Below are 25,777 nucleotides of genomic sequence, written 5' to 3' on the forward strand. Positions count from 1 at the left end.
ATTGGTTAGAGTATTGAGTACAGGAGTTGGGAGGTCATGTTGTAGCTGTACAGGACATTGGTTAGGCCACTGTTGGAATATTGCGTGCAATTCTGGTCTCCTTCCTATCAGAAAGATGTTGTGAAACTTGAAAGGGTTCAGAAAAGATTTACAAGGATGTTGCCAGGGTTGGAGGATCTGAACTACAGGGAGAGGCTGAACATGCTGGGGCTATTTTCCCTGCGGCGTCGGAGGCTGAGGGGTGACCTTATAGGGGTTTACAAAATTGAGGGGCATGGCTAGGATAAATAGGCAAAGTCTTTTCCCTGGGGTTGGGGAGTCCAGAACTAGACGGCATAGGTTTAGGGTGAGAGGGGAAAGATAGAAAGAGACCTACAGGGCAACTTTTTCACGCAAAGGGTGGTACATGTATGGAATGAGCTGCAAGAGGATGTGGTGAAGGCTGGTACAATTGCAACATTTAAGAGGCATTTGGATGGGTATATGAATAGGAAGGGTTGGGAGGGATATGGGCCGGGTGCTGGCAGGTGGGACTAGATTGGGTTGGGATATCTGGTCGGCATGGACGGGTTGGACCGAAGGGTCTGTTTCCATGCTGTACATCTCTATGACTCTATATGATTAATCAGAATGCTTTGTAAGCTATTTCAAAACCAATAACCAAATTCATTCTTAAAAGGAAGTATCATTACATAATCAAATGTGATATATTTTTGGACGTCAGTTCTGATAGCTCTGTCGTTGTCAATCCAGAATCACTGAGATACCCTGGGTCGATTCAATGCAACCATTCCTTCTCATTAGTCAAGAGAAATCAAAGTTAACATTTCAGGTGCAGTGACCCTTTCTCAGATCCTTAAGGAAGGGTCACCATAACCAAGACGTTAACTTTGATTTCTCTTCACTGATGCTGCCAGACCTTCTGAGCTTTTTCAGCAACTTCTGTTTTTGTTTCTGATTTGCAGCATCTGCATTTCTTCAGTTTCCCTTCGCATTAGTATTTGTCTAAGTTACCAATACCAAATTGGGAAGAATGTCTAGACAATATGTTTGGCAGAAGTGAGGCTAGTCTGAATGAACGATAGGCTTATACCCAAGTACTTCGAGCATTAAATAGTAAGTTATGCCTGAGTTACACGAATGTGCTTCCATGACCTCAGACCAAGACATAAGCAAGCACACATAATTATTAGTTTTCAACTCAGAATACACTTGTAACTCCAAGAAACTGTCCTTTATATCCTGATGGGCAGAGCTTATCTCATGATGCCAATGAACCAATTCAATATCATCTGCCTTACGCCACAAAAGCCAGATCACTGGATGCCTTCAGTTACCAGTGGATAATACAGGGAATATTTTGACAATTTTTCATTACTCTTATGGCATTATTTATTTCGGTACTGACATTTTAAATAAAATTAGTCATCACTCCTAAAATTTGCGTTTTTTGCTTTAGAGCAAAATACTTGGCAAAGTACCCTATGTTTAGCATAATCTCACCTGCCCACACAAGAAAGAGCCTTAAAAGTTAGGAATTGCATTTCTCAGGAAAAAGTCCCCATTTTATGCACATTGCCCAAACCACTTTCAATTAAAGACCTTTTGGACACTCAGCTTATTTGATTCGCACACTGAACACGACAGTTCCAATATGTTAACATTTCATTCTTCAACAAGAATGTTGTATAATGATTGCTGACCTTAGTTGAAGTGCATTACTTCCTTTTAAAATTAGTCAAAGCTTCAAGTTTTACATTATTGCACAATATGGCCATACTATAAATATTTTACAATTTTGCAATGTAATAATGTTATAAGTGCTAAACAACCACAGATGTTTTCCAACATGCAGCTGAAGCAATCTTAAAATTGATATCCATAAAAATAAGAAAATGAAAATAAACATTGGGTACAAAAACTGAGCAGCCTGGTGAGCGCTGTACCTCTGGATTATGCTTCATGCAAACTTGGAACCATGTATTATAAAAGAACTGGCATCACCAAAACAGAAAATAAATCCTTTGAATAGCAGTCTACAAAGTTTCCAGAACGAGAAGAAACAGGAGGAATTTGAATGAAGTGCAGATTAAGTCGTATAGGCCTTAGCTCAATGAGCTGGCTGAGTACTCTTCACTGTCTTCTGTAACATTCTCTCTAGGATTCATTTTAAAAGGAAAACATGTTCTACAAATACTATTGAAGGCTTGGAAAAAACAGTCCTTTGGGTCATACTGCATTTCAAGATCTTAAGGCGCATCTACAGATAATGACAATCATGTACATAGGAGTATATGAGCAAATATCGGCAACGCTAGTGTAAAATAATACGGGTTTCGTGTACGGTTACTTTAGACGTCCAAAACAATTAATTTGCTTTCTGTATACTCACACTCCTTCTGTCTGCCACCTGCCAACACATCCTAACTGCTATCTAATCCTCCAATGCTGCAAAACTACTTTGCCTTTGCTCAATATCATTGAAACTGATTGTGTCCTATCGATTTATTCTTAAAAATTGTATATGTCTTTGACAGCATGTTGTATCTGAAAATTGTACAAACCCATGGGTTGACAGATGACAGATCAAACTAAACCCAACTACTTGGGCAGTGCATTCCAGGTCCCAACCAGCCACTTATTGCATGAACGCTTTGTTCCGTCATGCCTCATTCCATTGCTTCTTTCCTCAAGTTTTGGTCCTCAGTTATTTATCAATCCACCAAAGAGAATTTTTCTCCCCTTCTCTTCTGCCCAGATCACTCATGATTTTGAATACCTCGATCACATCATCTCTAAATCGAGGCCAAACAGGTGTTTTATACAGATGTAATTTCCTTGATTTTTTTATTCCAACCCCTATTGATAAAACCCAGTATGACCTATGTATTATTAGCCACTCTCAACCACGTCTGCCATATCTTAAAATTTATGCACATACACACCAAGGACTTTCTGTTCCAGCATTCCTTATATATTTTACTTTGAATTGCCTCTATGCATCTTTCCTAACAAAATAAATCCCTTTACAATTCTCCACACTGAACTTCATCTGCAATTCCTACTTTCACTTCCTTCAGTATTGTCACATGCATCTAATCTGGCCCTAGTTTCTGATCAGCTTTCAGTGCAAAAGATCTCTTCAATATCAACAGGGGATGGCATTGAGAAGTGACCAAGAATGATTTTGAGAGAGTTTGGCCTCCCTGTTTATGTGTCTGTAGGAATGTAGTGAGCATGGCCAATTTGGAGCAGGGCTCTGTAATCCAAGTGTGAGCTTTGGTGAGGAAGGCAAGCTGTATTAAGGTGTGGCAAAATAAGATCTTTCTTTCACTTTTAATCTAAAAGTTACTAGAAGGGTAGTAATGTCAATTAGTTGATGTAAATTAGTCAAATGCTGCTTTGATGTTAAGAGTAGTCATTTACCTCATCTCTGGAATTCAGTTCCTTTGTCCATGTTTGGACCAAAGAGGTAAGCAGCTGAATATTCCTGGCTGATGTCCTTATTGGATAACTCAGATCAAAGACTGAAATCTGGCTACATCGATCATATTTTGTTTTATACTTAATGAGATGGTCTCTCACTGAAAACACATGCATGCTGAATTACAGGTTTGGTTTTAAACACTGAAACTAAAGTTTATTTAACAAAAGAAATGCATATAAAGTAGAATAAACTCATTTATTTATATGTCTTTAAAGATTTTTTAACAAATGGTGGAAATATAATCCCATTAATCCCAAAACACTCCTTTACAGATCCCCAAATACCTCCTTGAACAATATTCATAAAATAATTTTTTGTACCAGTACAATTGGCTTAAGTTAACTGTGATTTCAACTCCCAGTCCAGAAAATCTGGGACTTCTTCCTGGAGGTTTCAAACACTTGACTTTAAACACTCAGCTTCAAATAACCTCTTCAGGGTTTTATCCAAACACTTCTGGTCTGGGAGCAATCAGTAAAATCCCCAATCAAAAGTAATTGAGTTTTACTATGTTCTCCCTCTCAGAAGAGCACTGCTTTATACATCATTCCTTATCCAAGGACTTCAGCAAGCTGCCCTAACCTGAAGAAAGGTTTTTTCCAGCTATGATGTGTTTCCCTTAAGGTTAAAAAGAATTTCAGAATTTTCTAGCAAATTTTGATACACATTGTTTACCTTGTTCAGTTGTAAATCCTTCTAATGTAAATAAAAGCCAATTAGCTCTTGAAAGTACTTTCTCAAGCCACGTTAAAATAAAACAGCATGGTTACAAGAATGCTTACAAGTTAACTATTCATTCTTTAGTCACAGAAAGCCGCATAGGTCACTAATTCAAAATTTTGGTTTACATCTGAAGTGGTCTGGCAAAACTCAAACTGTATCAGTGAGCAGGCTATTGCTGAACAAATGTTACTTGACAGCATTATTGGCAACCCTCTTGCTGAAGATCAAGAATGAACTCATGAGCAGTAACTGGTTGGGTTGAATTGTTTTTTTCAAATGGAAAGGACATACCAAGGCAATTTTCAAAATTACTATGTAGATGCCAGTACTTACTGGAAATACCCTACAGAAAATTATTGTATGCATTCTAGGAACTCTTGCCCCTATCTACTCTTCACACTAATATCATCCCAGTCTAAATAAACCAACAATTAAAGTTCTCCTTTATAACCACCCTATAATATTTGCAGTTCTCTGCAATTCCCCAGCAAATTAGTTCCTCGGCAGGGAATACACTGAACAATGTAACAGCACCTTTTTTGTTTGTTAGCTCTAGCCAAATAGATTTTAGCCTTGGACATCCTCTCTCTCTCTCACACACCCTTCTTATCTTTCCTGAACATCTTTCATGTAGAAATGTTTAATGTCCAATTCTGTCCCTCTTTTAGCATCATCCCATGTCAACACAAGGTCAGATTTGCAATACACCAATCTTATTTACCATGCTCCCAATATTCATAAACATGGCTGTGACAATAATTTAAGCAACACTGCTTTCATCCGAATTCACCCAATACCTCTCAATTTCCTACTAGCATACTGTGTCTCCCAATAACCTTTGCACCTTGGTACTCACCTAAAGTATTAATTCCTGGTTCCATACCCCTGCCTAGTTATTTTAAACCTTTCTAAAATAGGATAAGCAAATCACCCCAGAAGAAAGCAGTCTTAAACATTAGGCAAAGCCCTTCTCCAACTGGTTATCATTCCTGAGAGAGTTGGCCCAAGTTGGCAGCAGCATAGAGATGCTAAAATATAGCCAAGTGAAGTTGTCTAAATTATTAGCACAATTTCCAGCCAGGCAAGCAGTATGAAGCATAACTGCGGTCTCCATTCTAGTTGATCTTCAGTACCAGTCTATATGATTCTTCAACTGAAGAATGCAAACTCCTGACTACAGGCCTCATCCCAATTCCTAGATCTCATTAACCAATTAGGTTGACTACTAGTTTTTAATGATATCACACGATCCAGCTTGGCCACATGGAATAGAACCATTATTTGATTAGACAATTGACAGAAGCTAGCTAGACAAGCCGTAGATACTACAAATACTTTACTAACAGTGAAGGCGATAACAAATGTACAACAAAACATCAAGAACTCATTTTTATAATCCTCACTGACAAGATCAACAACAAACCTCAGAAAATCATAGTTTAATTCTGTGTGAATCTATTTCATGCAAAAAATTCCTGATTTCCTGGAGAAATCTGATTTTCAAAGATGCAGGAGAAGGTAGACAACAGATTGAGAAACGCTTATAAAAAAAAACTTCCAACTTGACTGGAATACCTAAGGCCTCAATTGAAAAAAAATCTCAGTTGCTCAGATATTTTTAAACATACACCCGCAGCATATAGATTATACAAATACTGCAGATTCCACAAGATGTTATTTGAACTCTGAGGGAATTTTAATTGGACCAGCAGTCAGCCAAGTTGAACTGCAATTATCTTGGCGGGGAAGAATGTGCAGAAATGCAACATCACAGGCTCGATGTATCCGCATCATTTATGAGATTTGATGGCACTTGAAATTTCTGGTATAAATATAAGCACGGAAAACAGTACAACCACAAGATGTATGAAGTTAACTAAAATAATCCAATTAAACCAATTAAGTTCACTTGGGGTTACATGAATAAATTTTCAACAAAAATATTTTTTGTTAAACATTATAAAAAGAAATAAATCTGTGATATCACATTTCTTAAATTTGACAGTGGTTCAAAATGACAATTCCTTCTTCTCTACTCTTGCACACTACATACAAATCAATGATATCTTCTTCAGTGGAGGACTAATGCTCCTTGTGTGTCAGCTTCTATTAGTAGTAAAAAATAATGGAGAAAATTGAAAAAAGTCATGACAAGAAACATGCAGCCACAAGATAGAGGATGGAAAATTCAACGTAATAAAAAAGTCAAAAGAACGCACATTAGCAATTCATTCCTATCTGTTACAAAGTGCATCACATACCCTTTCTTGCAATAATTTTCCTGCAACAAAGCTGTAGAAAAACTGAACTCATCATCTTTTTTTAAAACCGGAAAACAAATCTTTGAAACTTCCATTAGAAAGTTTTGATCTACCCTTCTTTGATCACACCCACCTGAGCTGGATCAATTACCATCTCAATACTGTCAGCAATACAGACTTGAATCTCTGACTTTGTAACAGTTCACCTCCATCTCTGCAACAACCTCAATTTGTCGAAACCCTAGTCTCATTCTTTATCACCTCTTGGCTTGAGCATTTTGAGCCCCTCAATCATCCTTATTCCATAAAATTCAGTGTGGATAAGATACAAGCAAGTTTAATTCGCCCACTACTTGCCTTCTTAATTGATATTGGCTGACAAATTAAATTTATAATTTTCATTCTGCTTTAAAGCTCTTCATAATATATTTTAAACTCATGCATTAATTCATGGGATGTAGCTATCATTAATAAGGCCAATATTGATGATCTAACTCCAGTCAACTTAAAGGTGGCAATTAGCATCTGTTTTGAACTTATGACAAGGCTTCACCAAGTTGGGTCAGGAGTCCAAGTGGTGTTATGACGTCTGCTGCCACAGTAGCTGCCGTACAGCAGTGTCTTATAAATACTGTGGTTCTGCTCCAATAGGACCCTGCTCTCATTGCCAGTGCGTCCCTTCCCATCCACCAGTTCTTATTTTGAGCGCACAACAATGTTTGGATCTTGAAATGGGGTCACATTGGGAAAAGGTTTGGAAAGCACAAACCAATAAAGTACCATCTAGCTATTAAATGCAGTATTCCAGAAGGTTTGATCCAGCAATAGTGAAAGAATGGTACTATATTTCCAAATTAGAAGGGTATGTGCACTGAAAAGTTATTTGTAGAGAGGGAATGTTACTATGTTTTTACTGCCCTTGTCCTTTGAAATCGTGGACACCACTGGCATGGCTATTTAATGGACCTGACCAAGTTCCAAGACTTGCAACTTGTTACAGCCATGCTGCACAAATGATAGAAGAAAGTGTATGCTTAAGGGATTGAATGGTTGCTGATCAAGTATATTTTTCAAATATAGTGTCACACATGTACAATGTTATTAGAACTGTACTCATTCTGGCAAATGCAATGTATTCTGACAAGTGACCTATATGTAGGGAAAAGACTTTCAGGAAAGAGGTGAATTACTCATAGCCCAAAGCACATCACCCATTTCTTTTAATCATGAAATATTTTACCATGTTTATGTTGCTGTGTTGGGGGTTATTGGTTACTCATGGTCATCCCAGGATTGACTCTTCAGACATATCGCAACTGAAGTCAAATTTTCCTCAAGCATTCTAGAACTAAGGAGAAGCAACATACTGGGAAGGCACTAACACTCATGGTAATGTACTCAGAGTATTTTCATGCAAATGATCAAATTAAAAATTAATCTAATACATAATTAGACAAGTTACATAGCCTCATGTTGGTTAATGAAGATCTTGCATATAGTCTCCTCTTTAAACAGATCATGGTTCAGTTCAATAGTAGTTTCCTTCAGCCATCTAAAAACTGGCATGTTTTTCCCTTAAACAAGATACCATGTTTCAAACTTACACAACGGCATTTACAATCATATGCAAATTAACTATGCCATCTGGTATCAGGCATCAGGGTTTGCAAATCTCTGACATGGATCAAAGAACCCAGAGTCATATGTTGACAATCTGGTCAGGAATTCTTGCCCTCGTCCTGCTCCCTGTACCCATGGAGGAATGCTCATTCTGATAGCAGCTCTGAAGAGAAACAGAAACTTGCATCATTTTTATTTTCAGAAACGAAGAGACAGCTTTATATAAATTATTTATTAGACATCACATAACAGAAACTTGAAAATTTTCCATTATTTTTCAAGTGAGCTTAAAACCCTGCCTACTACAAAACATTTCTCAATTTCTACACATGATTTCAAAAAGCAAAGTCTTCAACTGTGGGGGTGGAAACTGGAGCAAATCTAAACTGGAGCAAAACTGTCCATCTGCCAAAACCAATCAATATAACCTAGGAGGCAAATCGTGTAGCTCAAATAGATTAAAAATAGTATTTTCATGTCAGTCCCAACCCAGTTTGTGTTTGGCTTGGTCGTTATGCTGTTGGCTCCAAAAGAGAGTTTGAACGAGTTGCAAAATGGTTCAAGCAGCTTTGGAGAGGAGGGACTGCATTTCTGATCTCTGCAACTTGTGTGTTTTCAATGAATCTCAACATTAGAAATAAGAAAAAAAAAAATATTTTGCTGATCAAGCAGCACTTTTTTAAAAACGAAAATATTGGCAGATAGGACCTCGGCTTTGGAAGAAAAAGCAGTTCCCCAATTAAAAATTGAATCTCCTTGTGCACAATAATTCTACCATTATCAGCAAATACATTGCAACATCTATACATTGCTTAACCAAAGTCACAATCAACATTCTTTAGTTGTGACCATACTCCATTATTGGTCTTTATCCCTCCCACAGTCTTTGGAGAGGTTGACCACGTCATCCTCCTTTAAAACAAAATCTCTGATGGCTAGCACATTTATATTTGGTCCAAACACAGTCATCCCTGTAGGACGACAGAACAGGACAGAAGGCCATTTTGCCCTTCTTGTTTGTGCTGGCTCTGAATGAGCAATTCACCAAGAGGTTCTCCTACACATTCTTGCTTTTCTGAGAATTCTCTCATGAATGCTTTGATTGCTCCTGCCTCTACTTTTGCTCTCAAAACAGCATATTTGAAATCCTGATCAGTAGCTGTGTGGTGGCAACCTGGTTAAAACTACAACACAGGACTAACAACATAATTAACATCAGAAACTGCATGTTTTAGACTAAATGAAGCAATCAAAAACAAACTGATCAGATCAAAACTGTGATATTACTAAATCTAATCATGAATGGTGCGAATAATTAAACTAATTAGGAGATGGTCGTTCTGCAAACACGTAAATGAACAACGATGAGAGAGCACAGCATAGTCAAAAGAAAAGAATGAAAACGTATGGAACCATTAATAAATGACCAACAGGTGATCATTCGCAGTTTCCTCCTGAACTCCCCTGCAGGAGAGATGTTAGTCTTCAGCTACTCCAATGCACATCAAAAATGGCTAAAGCCACTAGATACATCATTCAGTCTATTGTACTGAAGACTTGTGCTCCAGAACCACTTATACTCAATCAAGCTGTTCTGTACAACTGCTACACCAGTATTCACAAGACATTATCCTTACACCTAAAATTCCCCAAAGATTATCCCTTGCCTTCTCCTCTCCTTGCTCAACCACACAGAACCTTTTGGTGACATCAGCAGACAAGGGATCAGCAAGACACATTCACCAAAATCACATTTCTATCTTGACACTGTATTTGTCCTCCTCTCTATTGCATCACTACACAGAATGATTGCAGCTTTTTCAAGACTGAATAATGGATGATTTTCTCCATCAAGAATATAGTGGACAGAAGCCAGTGTGCACCCCTGACAAATTATATATCATGCCATACATTCCAACCTGGTATCCTCATTCTGTCCCCAAATGCTTTTAGGTTACATCAGACTGCTCTAATTAAACCAGGAGTTACTCTCTATTACAAACACTGCTCTGTTTCACCTTTCAGATTGTCCCCCTCCACCCCAACAAAGCCCCTCTCCTGCTGAAACTTAATCCATGTTTGGCAATTTCAATGCTCTCTAGGCCCAGCCCCTCTCTGTTCACATGGCTAGATAGTCTTGTGACACAATGATAGTGTTCTTATCTCTCGGCCAAAAAGTCCAGGTTAAGTCCTACTTAGCTGGAGGTGTTCAATAGCATGTCCAAATAGGCTGGTTAAAATTAATTTGTGGAACCTGACATCATGTCTTCAGATAATGCTACTGAAGGACAGCTCATAGATGATTACTAAGAAGATGGAAGTTATCAGGCAAGCTTGTGCTGGCAATGATGGAAACAATTACAAAAAGCTCTCTAGCTAGGAGGAGAGTCGTGAGTTCATGGAATGCCCTGCCAGTAGCAGTGGTGGACTCTCCCTCATTATGGGCATTTAAGCGGGCATTGGATAGGCATATGGAGGATAGTGGGCTAATGTAGGTTAGGTGGGCTTGGATCGGCGCAACATCGAGGGCCGAAGGGCCTGTACTGCGCTGTATTCTTCTATGTTCTATGTAGATATGAAATAATGTGACCAAGCAAAGACATGCTCATTCAGCTGGACAGTAAAGAAGGAGCACTGGAGGAAGATGTACAGTCAACCATGTCAATGCGGCAGACGAGTAATGGAGTACTACAAAAATCTGGGAAACCCAAACAGACAAGTTCAAACACAGATTCAAAGAAATATGGGCATGAATTGAGGAGATGACAACATATTCATGGATTTGAAAAAAAATTAGCACTGTTTCTTTTAAGGATAGAAGGGTTAAGAAGTGAATTTTTTTTTAAAAGGTAGAGAAAGTAAGGCACGTTTGATAGGGAGAAGTCGGAATCCAAGAAGAGGGGACAGTTGAAATGATACAACATAAAAAATTTCAAGAAGGGAAGTTGACTGATTTTCGACATATAATCAGAGTCTCAAGTGTGAGGCAGGAGACAAACTAGATACTTTTGACAGTTCATGGCTCAGGTGGGAGAGAGAGATGAACAGTTATCTCAAAATTAACAGAAAACAAATCATGACCTACCTGCATTTATTGGAGACAATGGTCAGGGAAGTGGGTGGAGAGTGGTATAAAGCAATGCTTGTTAAGAAAACAAAAACAGCCTATGGGGATCTTAAAATTTTAACCTGCATTCTGTTCCCAGGGCAATTACTAATTGGTAATAAATGCTGGCCAAGCCACAATCCATTGCCTGAACACAAAATTTGTAGATTTGACAGATGAGAACAGTGCTCAGTGTGCACCAGATCTGGTGACAAATAGTCAAGTCAACTCTGCGCCATATACAAACTCAAGTCACTGACAGCAACCATATCTTGGTATTTCAGTGAAACGAGTGAGTATACTATTGGCTTCGCCTCTACTTAATTCAATACCACCAGCTGAATATGCTCCCTCCATTTCTTCTTTTGCATGAGAGAAATTTCACATGCTGACAAAATACTGTGAACAGAGTGAAAAAGAAAATGTGGAAACAAAATAGAAAAGTAAATGATGTTTTGCAATCTCTGTAGATATTGCATGTTTTTTTTTTACTCAAACATATCACAAAGTTCAAGGATAAATAGCAATGAAAGCCAATGTGTCAGTGCAGAGGATACTGACACTGGAGTTGGAAGGAGAAAGATGACAAACTGTTGTAAGGCATTCATGTAATTAGACTGTAAAGTCAATACGCAAATGTACAAACACAAATATATCATGGAATCAGAATTTTGAGATTTTATATTGCTCAAAAAAATTCCTGGAATGCAATGATTTTAAATTACCAAGTAAAAGATGACAGTTCAATATTTATATCACTATGAAAAGGATTGGATAATGAAGTTAAATTAGCTACTACACCCTTTCACATTTTATATGTAATTAAAAACTGAAGTACTATAAAATTTCCATAATCCAAGATGCCAAGAGGGTTTAATTATTTTCAAGCATGGCACATCAGCTTACAATCAAGCCATCCCAGATATCAACTCCACTAAACTAAAATCATTTGTAATTGTTGCAATACATAGAAATCAATGCTCAAAAGAAAATTATCTGAAAAAGGAGTGTCCTATAAAGTGCACAACAATAAGTCGTGGTCAAATGTGAATGGATGAACACCACCTTCTGTTTTACAACTTTAAACTGCAAATTAGTTATTAGTTAGGTGCTGCTGTGACTTACATATCCTTACATGCAATATAAATCCAGGTTAGCTATGTATATGGGTCAAGTATTTATGAATGTTAAAAAATGCGATCCGCCATATATCAGATACTCTTTGCAAATTTCCTAACTGTGGGCTAAGGAATGCCTGACCAATTTTATACTTGACTGTATCATGCACTCAAGTGATGCTTGCTAAAAAGACAAAAACAGCTGTAGGGATCTTGAAATTTTAACCTGCATTCTGTTCCCAGGGCAATTACTGATTGGTAATAAATGCTGGCCAAGCCACAACAAACCCATTGCCTGAACACAAAAGAAAACTTGCAGCTTTGACAGATGAGAACAGTGCTCAGTATGCACCTGATCTGGTGACAAATAGTCAAATCAACTCTGCGTTATATACAAACTCAAGTCACAGACAGTAACCATATCTTGACATTTCAGTGAAACAAGTTAGTATACTATTGGCTTACTACAGGACGTTTATCTGGTGCTCCAATGGAATTCTGAAAATATAAAAGAACAGTCTGAAGAGAACGAGTTTCCACTTTCCACCAATAAAAATCCACCAAAAATTCTGCATAATATTTTAACAACCGATTATTGCTGTTGTTACATAGACAAATTAACAGGTAGAGATCAAGTCACTACTTGTATTTAACAAGGCCAGCTGATCATTATATAACATTAAATAAGCAACTGTTTTGAAAACAGATATTTTCTCAGGGTAAAAGTTGTCACATGAAAGTATTTTAAAAAGTCACCTTCTTAACTGAAGTAAACAAATTAGGCTACAGTAATTGCTTTTAAACAAATGTTCCAATTAAATTTTATAATTATAGTATAAACATTAATATACTACTTTAAAATTCCTTCAACTCCTCACAATTGGACATTGAGGCATATTGGACTAAAGTTAGCAGTACAAATCATTTCAAAGCATAAAACAGATTTGAATTTAAATAGTGGTTTTAATGACCACTTCAAAGCACTTCAAAGTCAAAAAATATTTTAGTCAACCAGTCACTGTTGTGAAAGCTAATTTGCACATTGCAATCTCAAGACCATAATAAGCCCGTAAAGAAACAGAAACAGGTTTAGGCCATTTGGCCCCTTGAGCCTGCTCCACCATTCAATAGGATTACAGCTGATCTGACATTCCTCACATCCACTTTCCTGCCCTTTCTCTGTAACCTTGATTCCTCTAATCAAGAATCTATCTTAGCCTTAATTATAAACAACGACTCTACACCCATAGTTCGCTGTGGTAAGAGCTTCAAAAAGACAATCCTCTGAAAAGAAACTCCACCTCATCTCAATTTTAAATTGGCTCTCCTTTATTCTGAGACTACATCTGGTCCTTGATTCTATCATGACAGGAACCATCCTCTCAGCATTTACTCTGTGGAGCTCCTTAAGAATCCTTATGTTTCACCTGTTCAAGATTACCTCACATTCTTCTAAACTCCAGTAAGTGGTTTCCCAACCTCTTAAATTTGACTCATAAGACAATCGCTGCACACCAGAGATCATCCAAGTGATCCTTCTCTTACTTGCCTCTAATGAAAGGATATATCTTTCCTTAATTAAGGGAACAAAAACTGCTCACAATACTTCACATATGGTCTCATCAGAATCTTGCACAGACGTTTCTACTCTGATACAGAGATAGAGAGATTCTTGGTTAGTAAGGGGATCAAGGGTTATGAGGAGAAGGCAGGACAATGGGTTGAAAAACATATCAGCCATGATCGAATGGTGAAGCAGACTGGATGGGCTGAATGGCCTAATTCTGCTCCTATATCTTATGGTCTTACTCCAAATTCCTTGAAATAAGGGTCAATATTCCATTAGCTTTCCTGATTACCTGCTGCCCCTGTGTGCCCAAGTATCCCCAGTGCCTTTGTGTTGCAGCTTTGTCCATTTAAGTAATATATTTTTTGGTCTCCCTTCCAAAGTGAACAACTTCACATTTTTCACATCATTTTCCATTTGCCAACATTTTGCCCACTTACTTAACTTATTGCTGTTTGCATCCCTCTCACAATGCACCCTTCCAAGTACTTTTGTGTCATTTTCAAATTTGGCTACTGTACATTCACTTCCTTCCTCCAAGTCTTGTATATTATAAGCAGTTATGGTCCCTTATTGACCCCTGTGGAACCCCACTGGTCACTGGTCGCTAACTGAAAAAGAAACCCTTATCCCAACCCACTGTTTCCTGTCCACAAGCCAATTATCTATCAATGCCAGTACTTAGGTCTGTGTACCTCCAACACAGTGGGCTCTTAAGCTGATTTTTTGAGGTACTTTATTGAACGCCTTCTGGAGTCCAAATACAACACATCTACTTTTTCCCTCTATTCACTCTGGTTGAGATTCCCTCAAAAAAATCTAATAAATTAGTCAGACAATTTCCCTTTCATGAAGGGATGCTTACTCCGCTTGATTAGACTGCAATATTCCAAATATTCTGCTATTCCTTCTTTAATTCATTCCAATACTTTCCCAACTGTATATGTTAGGATAAATCAGCTTTTGATTACTCACTTTTTGCTTCCCTTGCATTCCCTTTTGAATTGGGGGCGATGCTTCTTCAGAATCCAATGACTTTTCAAAAATTACAAAAACATTGCATCCACTATCTCTAGCTATCTCTTTTAGGACCCCAAGGTGCAAGCCATCAGGCCGGGGACTTACCTGCCCTTTGCCCCATTAGTTTGCTAATATTACTTCTTTAGTGATGGTACTTAATTTCTGCCCCATATTCTTTAGCATTAAATTGAATTTAAGATACCTTCCACCATAAAAGAGTGATGCAAAAACTTACAGCAGGAACATTTCAATTGTAATCATGTAAACTGTTTTTTGTGGTGTTGGTTGAAGGACTAATCACTTAGAATGCGAATGCAAGTTTCAATTGATTGATTAATATCTGGGATTCACATAATCAATCAAAACCTACATCCCCATTCTAAATGATTAAAACTTAACAGCAATCTAGATTTGTTCAATACATGACATCAATTGTGACACTTTGATCTATTATTATAAATTCTGTGGCCTAAGATCCTGCCCCACTAGCTACCTGATGAAGAAGCAGTACTCCAAAAGCTTGTATTTGCAAATAAACCTGTTGGACTACAGCCTGGTGTGTGATTTTTAACTTTGTCCACCCCTCTCCAACACCAGCACCTCCACATCATGGCTGTAAACAGAGACATCATAAAGCAACTTTGGACTAAAAGAAGAAATGCAAATCATTTAATGTTACCTTGGTGATGAGAAATCAAAACATGAATGGATTATTCATCCCAAATATATAACTTCAGTCAAATTCTTAAAAGGGTGCAGCTTTTTGGGAACTGGTGCAAATTATAGCTGCAGATTATGGCACAATTCTCTACAGGTGGGATTTTTCTGGGGGATACCTCATAACCTGCTCATTTCTAAGCATTGCTCATACCTTAACATGGTTCTGGTATGGATGTCACTAAACAGTAACCACAATCTTAGTCACATGTGGACATGCCCTCCAGGAAACTGAATTCTGCATTAAAATTGTGCATTCTATTTAACCTTACTGTTAAATCATTCTGCAAAATCTAGGCTTTTATCCCTTCACTGTCATTGTACAGTAAATCAGACTAATGTGGAAAGTGAAGCCTTCATGCTAAGGCTGGACCAGTAATCCAGATACCCAGATAAATATTCTGGGGTCATGGCCTTGAATTTAAATCATGGCAGATGGTGAAATTTGAATTAGATAAATATCTGGAATTAAATGCTCATCTAATGGGAACGCATAACCAATGTTGACTGTTATTTAAAAAACCCATCTGGTTCACAATGCCACGACCTGACTTGATCTACATGCGAATCCAGACCCTCAGCAATGTAGTTGACTCTTAACTGCCCTCTAAGCATTTATGAATGCTAGCCTTGCTGGTGACACACACCCCATGAGGGTATATTAAAAAACTTCCAACATATTCAGTAGGTAAGAAGTCCCAATTCAAGTTTACAGTAGTGATTATTTACATTACAGTATAGTACCAAAGGAAGAGTGGGTAGTCTGTTTGTCAGTTTCTGACATGTGGCCCGCACTTCAAAATGCTGACAATCAACATGCCGTTGACATGTCTGCCATCTGCAAATAGGGAAGGATAAGGCTACATTTGAGGTAACACATCCTTATGTGATGCACATAATTCTTCATTTCAAACTGTCCCCACCACATCACCATGGTAAAAAGCAAAAGTTCACACAATCAAAAATCTATAAATGTATCACAAATTTCTGCCCACAATTCAAATGGTTTAGTTCAAAAATTCTACACACAATTATCATGTATTAAGTTTCACAATTCTGACAACACTAAACATATGCTTTCTCAGCAGAAAAACTAACTCCTCAAAAACCATACTTTTCAGTTGTGAGTCATCCTATCAGTTAACTTTTGTGGCAGATTGTTCCTTCAAGAAAAGTGAAAAATTTGCAAACTTGTCACTGCATTGCTATTTCAAGAACAAGAAAAATCAATTCTCACCTTTCTGCACTTTTAACTATATCCACCAACTTGGTTCTGCAACCCTTAAATATCTTTTACTAATAAAATTCAATCTCAAAGTTGACGTTTTCAACAGACTTAGTGCCAACAGTTTGCGAGAAGTAGTGTTCCGGATATCTACTAAGCATTTTGGAAAGAACTAATCCCTCATCACTCTTTCACTGCGCAACTCTAAATTTTAAATTTATATCCTTTTAATTTGGACAACTCCACTAGACTAAATAGTTTTTCTCCATCTACCTGATGAATTCTTTTATCCATTTCACATTAGATCACCTTGCAATCTTCTATTTGTGAGGGAATAGCCCAGTCTATGCAATCCATCAGTTCCTATCTATCCTTCTTTGGCAGTCAAAGATCAAAGATGACTTCCTTCCACTCTGCTGTTGTGGATCCTGAGGCAACTAAATAATCCAATACTGGATTTGCACATCCTCCCATAGGTGAGGCATGTGGTGTTGTGGTGTTTGAAGAAACGGTGGGATACTTAGATTTTCTATGCTCCTTCTGCTATATGTTCTTGGCCTCCATTAGGCCTATAGGAGACATGAAGTGATTGGCACCTTCACAAGTGCCGCTTCTCTAGTTTGGATAGTCTGGAACAAAAGATTCCTGTGGATTAATGGGGAAATTACATTTTTCAGAGTGCCTTAGGGATATTCTTGAAGTACTTCCTCTGCCCTCCTATAACCACTTGTTGGAACAAACCTCTGAATACACAGCTTGCTTTGGAAGTCTTGAGTTAGGCTTGCAGATGATGTGGCTCAGCACAACAGATTAACTATAATGCACGCTTTGATATTAGGGATGTTGGCCTGAGAAGGCATATGATTATCAGAGTGTCTATTCCAAATTCACAGGACTTCATGGGGACATCGCTGGCAGTATTTCTCTGAAGATTGGAGGTGCCTGCTTTATGATGTCGATGTCTTTGATGGGTACTGGAGGCAGGGTATCATAGTCTTGTAGGCTATGAAATTGGTGCCAGACTTGAGGTTTTTGTTCCTCACGTGACAAAGGCTGCACTACCACTCTGAAAGAGATGTTGATTTTATCAATGTCTGTCATCACTGAGAAAGGTCTCTCAACATGTTAGAAATGACCCCTTTTGGTCCAGTGGCTCACTATGGAACTTGATCATGGATGGGGACAGTATTGTACACACAGAAGGTTGGTAGAGGACATTTATCTTCCAGATGTTCAGTCTTAGTGCCATCTCTCAAATGCCTCTGTGAATACATCAGTGGTTTCGAGCTTGACCTCTGATTGTGAGCACATGCAAGAGTCATCTTGCAATGCATCTTGATGATAGAGGTTGGGCTGACCTAGGGTCTCAACTGGAAGCAAGTTAGTTGAATAATCTCCCGCCCATCCCAAAAAGTAGCTCCATTCCAGCAAAGAACTTCCTGGAGACAATGTCAAGGTGACAAAGATAGAAGAAAGTGTTACATAGCCATGCTTGACTCCAAGGGCTCAGGAGGATATGAGGCGCAGCAATCTAAGTGCAAACTTATTTTCCTTGAGACCAGTCCACAAGCAAGCAGGTCTGTGAGCCCTGAGTTTCGGTGTGTGCGTTTGTTAGTCCCTACCTGTACAACAGACTATAGTCTCCAATCTGAAACTAAAACAGCAATTGCTGGAAAATCTCAGCAGGTCTGGCAGCATCTGCGGAGAAATATCAGTTAATGTTTCTGTGTCTACTGGCATTTCTTCAGAACTGTTCACAGTTAATAATTCAAAAGTTAATATTTCTCTTTGAAGGGCATTTACAAGTAATAGTGATGAGCTATCCAACATTCACAAACTACTCCTATTTTTACAAAACGTTACATCCCTGGGCCAAAAATATCCAGATATGAACCTATTGTAGCATTGAAATTTTAATGAAAATAAGTTTGAAAATCCTGCAGACTTTCACTGCTTTGCAAGGCCAAAGAATGAGATTAATTGTCTGCTCCTCAACACAGTTTAAATGACTCTACCTTAGCTCTACATTGTAGGGCTAATAAGAGGATGCAAAATGGAATCAGAATGATCAATATACACCTTACTCACTGCATAGTACTGCACATGAATCAGCCTTCCAAGCCATTAAAACATGAACACCAACCACATTTTGTCAACATACTGTTTTTTAAATCCCAGACTTGCAGGTTTTTATTTTTATTTCTGCAAATTTATCATCAACAACTGAGGGAGATTGGTTTTGACTACAGGGGAAGTATAGGGTTGGAGCAAATTAAAAGGTAGGAAAACTACAGGAAATACACAATGTAATTTCAAAGTATTTCCTAGGTATGCCACAGACATTTGATATCAAAATAGTCATTATTTTGTTTCTTACTGTATAGAAAAAATGAATTTAATTAGTAAAGGGAGGTGATGGCCTGGACTATCCACCCAGAGACTGAACAAGCACATCGACCTGGACCCAATATACCGGCCACTGCAGCGGACAGCTGGAACTGACAACCGGAAGTGGCAGATACAAACCACTCTAAATGCCGGAGGAAACATCACAGAAGTGCTTCACAGGAGGCTCCCAAGCACTGAGAATGTCACCTAGACAGGGGACGAAACGTCTACAACACAAATTCCAAGCTCAGCGAACAGAACCACAACAACAAGCACCCGAGCTACAAATCTTCTCACAAACTTTGAAGACTGAAGTAATGTTCTGGGGAATCAGGTTCCAATCTTGCAGTTGGTGGAATAGGAGTTCAATAAAAATCTGTAATCAAGAATCTAATGATGACCATGAAACCATTGTCGATTGTTGGAAAATTCTATCTGATTAACTAATATCCTTTCGGGAAGAAAACTGCAAACCTTATCTGGTCTGGCCAACATAAGACTCCAGACCCACAGAAATCTAGTGGACTCTTAACTATCCTATGAGCAATTAAGGATAGATAATAAATCCATGAGTATGAATCAAAACAAAAGATAAGATGAGGAGGCCATTCAGCCCACAAGTCACTCTGCCATTCAATAATTATGGTTGATCTGACTGTGACCAAGATTCCATTTTCCTGCCTGCTCCTTGTAATCCTTGGCTCCTGTGTAGATCAGCGCAGGAATCATGAAGAAGGGCTTATGCCCGAAACGTCGATTCTCCTGTTCCCTGGATGCTGCCTGACCTGCTGCGCTTTTCCAGCAACACATTTTCAGCTCTGATCTCCAGCATCTGCAGACCTCACTTTCTCCTGTGTCGATCAGGAATTTCAAAACATCCCAGGGCCAAGTTAGACATGGCTCCAGTTTCCCTAGTTTTCTGGAGTAGAGAATGCCAAAAACTATTAACCCTCAGAAGAAATTCCTCATCTCCTTTTTGAATGGGAGATAGCTTTTTGCAAAAGACAAAACTCGACTCCTAATTCTACATTCCCCCATCCCTCCCCCACCCAAAGAAAAATATCCTTAAGTACCCTCAGAAAATCTTATACTACATAAAATTACCTTGCATTCTTTTCAATTCTATTCAGTAATCAGAAAAAAGATCCAAACTGATCTCTTCCTCAGAAAGAGACCTAAGGGGCAACCTTTTCATGCAGAGGGTGGTATGTGTATGGAATTAGCTGCCAGAGGAAATAGAGAAGGCTAGTACAATTGCAACATTTAACAGGCATCTGGATGGGTATATAAATATGAAGGGTTTGGAGGGATATGGGTCAAGTTCTGGCAAGTGGGACTAGATTAGGTTGTACATCTTTATGACTCTGTGACTCTAAGACAACAACCTTATCCCAGGAATCAACTTACTGAATCTTTTCTGAACTGCTCCCATTACAAGTACACTCCTTCTTAAGTAAGTAGACCAAAACTGCACACAATACACATAATAGGTATGGTCTCACAAAAATCCCATTAACTATGAGCAAGCCTTCCTTACTTTTATACTTTAAACTACTTGCAATCAAAGCCAATACCCCATCTGTCTTCCTAACTACTCACTGTATCTGCAAATTAACTTTTTGTGCTTCATGAACAGGACACCCAAATCCTTCTGTATTGTAGCAATCTACAATGTCTTTTCTTCAAATAAAATCATTTTTCTATAGTTGCACACATTTTCTCACCTCTGTCCCTTTGCAGAGTTTTGTATCCTCCTCACAATGTGCTTTCCCACCAATGTTTATATCAGCAAATGTACTAAAACCTCCAACTAAGTCATTACTATAGATGGTAAAGTAATTGAGGCACCAGTACCTGCCTCTGTGGCATTCCACGAGTTCATCTATTTTCTGTTTTCTAGTTACTGGCCAATCCTCTATCATTGTTAATATCTTCTCAAAACCAAGAGCTCTTATCTTGTCCAGTAGAACAAGTATATGGTTTTAACTGAATGGCTTCTGGAAATCCAAATTAACCACCTCCAAATAACACAATACTTTCCTTGTCACAAAACCATGATAATGCTGTCCAATTGTATTAAGATTTTCTAAATGTTCCACTATCACCTCCTCAATAAGGGTGGCACAGTGGCACAGTGATTAGCACTGCTACCTCACAGTGCCAGGGTCCCATGTTTGATTCCAGCCTTGGGTGACTGTGTAAACTCCACACAGACATTCTCCCTGTGTCTGCGTGGGTTTCTTACGGGTGCTCCGGTTTCCTCCCACAGTCCAAAGATGTGCAGTTTAGGTGAATTAGCCATGCTAAATTGCCCATATTGTTAGGTGCATTAGTCAGAGGGAAGTGGGTCTGGGTGGGTTACTCTTTGGAGGGTCAGTGTGGACTTGTTGGGCCGAAGGGCCTGTTTCCACATTGTAGGGAATCTTAAAAAAAATCTAAATAATAGATTTGAACATTTTCTAAATAACGGATGTTAGATTAACTGGCCCATATTTTCATCCCCACTTTCTTGAACAGTTGTACTATGTTTGCAGTTTTCCAAACCACTGGAACCATTCTACAGAATCGTGGGAGTTTTGGAAGATTACAACCAATGCATCACTTGTTAGTGCTGCCACTTCTTTTAAGACCCTAGGATGCAGGCAATCAGGTCCAGGAGTTTTTCCTATACCAAAAAAAACTCTTCCTCAGCTCAGCTCAGTACAAATTTAAACTATGTATATTATGCTCAAATTGGAGATTACATGCAGAAAAACAATCACATTCAGCTTACCAATGCAAATCAAGTGTTATCAAAGTATTAATTAGACAGAGCATTGTATAATGTTGTGGCATTATTTCATAAACAATAAAGTTAAGTGGGAACATGATCAACAGTCGGTTACATGCCAACAATAATGAACATTATAAATCTTAAAATAAGCTCATTGGTCTAGCAAAAAAAGTGATCTCAAGTATCATCACATCATGCAGGATTATAGGATTGTGATAACTCCAAAATAGCTTAAATGTCATGAACTGGCAATATAGTGCATTATTGCTTTCATAACATGGTACAACAGGAAAAACATAAAACTGCAAATTTCTACAGGTGTTGACTTCTGCATGCTGTCATGTCTAAGCATGAAGCACTTTAAAGATCTGAAAACTAGTTATTCCCTCCATTGTTATTATATCTAAACAAAGTTAGAACAAAACTAGATTTGCCAGGAATATTAATGCAGTTATCAAAACAAGAACTGATACCTGTGTGAGAAAGAAACTTGGAAAGAACTGAATCTTCATCAAGACTTATATTACTATAGAAAGTAAACAACAGATGGATCTACCTGTACGTTTAGACATTTGAAGCAAAACATAAGGGATAGACTACCAACTAAGTGGAAAGAAAATGTTGTTTGGGAAAAATGGAAGGCTCAGAAAACAGCAAAGTAGTTTTAGTTGCATGTGAACGAGAGAAAAAAAAACAAAACGGCTTAGTGGCAATATCATGCATAACTTCTTCCAGATCTGATACATCAGGAAAACACAAGATGATGACTATGTATTTGTTAATTATATAATCAGTGCACAGTAAGAAGTGATTGCAGTCTTCAAGTACAGCAACTTGAATTGAGGTTAACATATCCTGCCAGCCCAACATACCAGAGTTCAGGAGTCATGCATTCAGTAACTAATTCAACTCAAAAATTAACAATTAAAACAAAGCAAATCAAAGCAACCCAAAGGACTGAAAAAATATTGCGAGGTAACTTTGATTATCTATAAATAACACAGGAAAGAAGAATCAACACGGATTTAGGAGACTTGTTTGACCAACCCAATCAATCTCTTCGTTGGACTGTTTAGCATCCATTATCATTCCAATAACGGCATAATTTGACTTCCAAAATGGCATCTGACAAGATTCAATAATGATTTGGGGTGGGCAAGCACAAGATACTCCAGTTTGCTATTAAATCACAAGTTGTTTTAAATTATAATGTCTTGGATCCAGATCTGTTGAAATTATTTATAGACACTATATAAAGCAAGAACTGTCAAACCGGACAATTCAGATATCTCAGAATAGAATGTGGCCAACACTCTGGCACATGAAATTTAATGCAGACAAGAATAAGAAACTGCACACCAGATCACCAGTTTACAACCTTTACAGTGACACAGCAGAGTCCAATGAGACAAAATTCCATGGCACACCCATCTTTTTAAGCTGAACTGATTGCTCAGTTGTCACATTTACTATGGCTACAGTCTGACGAGAGCCGGTAGTAACATAGTATATAAGAATCAAAAGACAAACACCTCGCTTTTAATTTGATCACTAACTTTCACAACGTTTGAGTTGTAACTTTGAACAGTTAGAATATGATCTCATCTTAAACAATATTTGTTTTGCATTGATTTTCATTGCCTTTGTACAAAATTTAACAGCACACTTGAACAATTCTAATAGCCCAGCAGTGTGTCATGGCATGTTGGCTGCAAAACCACTCCTCCAGATAAAAAATAAGTAAAACACACACTCTGTGGAATGGTATTGAAATAGCAAAGGATAAATAAAAATCTTACAAGACCGGACACTGAATCAAAGCAATATAAAAGCAGCAAAATTAAAACAATGAAATGCTGCAGAATTAGCAAAAAGAGCAGAATATCATTCAAGCACTGAAGACAGTACAAAATTTAATCATAAGGGAAAAACCTGGAGAACTAGAAAAAAGCAATCTTTCAACTGATCAAATTAAGATGTAAGAGTTAGGTTGATAAGTTGCAACAGATAAATCTGGATTGTTTTAAATTAACTTGCAAAATTACATCAGGTTAACACAGTTTAATCTGAAAAATAAAAATGACTTAGATACCATATAGGATTAATTCGTTTTCATAGACAGAATGTCCCATGGATTGGACTTCAAGATAAAGTGGTGTGGGTGGTGGGTGGTTAAAAAATGTACACCATCTCTTTCTCTAGGGCAATTACCCATGAACAATAAATGCTGCACTTGCCAATAGTGTTCACTTCCCATAAACAAGTAAAATAACCTTTGAATCCTTTGAAGGACAACTAGATGCTTTGGGGGAGGAAAAAATGGATGGCTGAAGCTCTTTGTCATCCATCAGAATGTCCATCCAACTATCCACAAAGACTTGCTCTTTGTAAAGTATCTTGTGATCTCTTCAATGGTTGGCCTCAGGAAAGTATTGACAGAAAGCTGTCACCATTCCTTCAGTGTCACTGGTTCAAAATCATAGAATTCCTTCTCAAACTACATTGTGGATGCATTGCAATTGTTCATGAATGCAGCTCACTGCCATCTTCTCAACGGCAACTAGGGATGGACAATAAATGCTGGCCCAGCTGGCAATACCCAGATTCCATTAATGAATAAGTTTGAAAACATGTTTCCGAATCTACTACCCCAAACATGGCAGTTTGAAAGTGAAGAGCTTCGACAGGAACACTTTAAAACAGTCAGACCTAAAAACAGTACAACATTAGGCATCACACCTATGCTTAAATGCAATTCTAATTGTTTATGGATTAAGATGTGCATGCAAGGTGAGTAAAGACTCACCTTTAAATCACAAAATTAAACTTACGGTCCATGGTGAAAGGAGGAACAGAAGAGCCACAATTTATCAGATCTTTTATTCCATATTGAACAACCTCAGATGTCACGGAAGAGGTTGGGACAGGTAAACAAATCCCAAACTCTTGTTAACTATAGACTCAGGTGTTAAGCTGTCACAGAAGGGTTGCTTGGAATAATTTTCCAGCAGGATTTATCATTCTCTCCCTGCAGAGATATGTCTGGCTTTTGCTTGATACAACTTCCTAGAATACACAGAATTAGAAATACAGTTCAAGAGAAAGAGAAACAAATCAGCAGCCTGTACAGCTCTGTGGAACATTCATGAATGTGTCTCCACATTCTGGATTCATTGATACTATGAGGAGAAAGTGAGGTCTGCAGATGCTGGAGATCAGAGCTGGAAATGTGTTGCTGAAAAAGCGCAGCAGGTCAGGCAGCATCCAGGGAACAGGAGAATCGACGTTTTGGGCATAAGCCCTCCTGAAGAAGGGCTTATGCCCGAAACGTCGATTCTCTTGTTCCCTGGATGCTGCCTGACCTGCTGCGCTTTTCCAGCAACACATTTCCAGCTTCATTGATACTAGTCTAGAAAGTAGTCTTTTACTCAGGTCATTAGCCTGGACTTATTCAGCTAAATGCTAATTCACTTCTGAATCATTTATGCTGAGCAAAGAATTTCACAATAATCAAGAACCAAGCAACTTTAAAACTGGTAATCCTCTTGTGCAAAGTGTCAGAATTCTGCTTAGAAATGGCAGCAAATACATTATAGAGCTAACATTAAAGAGCTAAACATTTTTCAGGGCCCACTTAAATCAGGAGGCTACAGTGAAACTCTTATTTTTCCTCAAAAATAAAATGCCAACTGAAACTCAACACGAAACCTGAAACTGCTCAACAGTTACCGGGTGCTTCTATAAAATACATGCCCACCCCAGCAACAGACAG

The 25,777-nt window shown here is 38.1% G+C and overlaps 1 protein-coding gene across 7 annotated transcripts in view; it reads right to left on the reverse strand.

The window, feature by feature from the left end:
• The window catches only part of LOC122561761 (plexin-B2-like), a 261,412-nt gene that overhangs the window by 233,835 nt on the left and 1,800 nt on the right, over positions 1-25,777 (reverse strand). The window contains exon 1 of one of the 7 annotated variants that reach the window (XM_043713881.1): positions 24,837-24,870. The exons of the other annotated variants lie outside the window; for them this stretch is intronic. The gene's annotated coding sequence lies outside the window, so the exon portion shown is untranslated. Of the gene's footprint in view, positions 1-24,836; positions 24,871-25,777 lie in introns of those variants that run through there. 7 annotated transcript variants of the gene reach the window in all.

Source organism: Chiloscyllium plagiosum, chromosome 23 (genome assembly GCF_004010195.1).
Source record: "Chiloscyllium plagiosum isolate BGI_BamShark_2017 chromosome 23, ASM401019v2, whole genome shotgun sequence".
NCBI lineage: Eukaryota > Metazoa > Chordata > Chondrichthyes > Orectolobiformes > Hemiscylliidae > Chiloscyllium > Chiloscyllium plagiosum.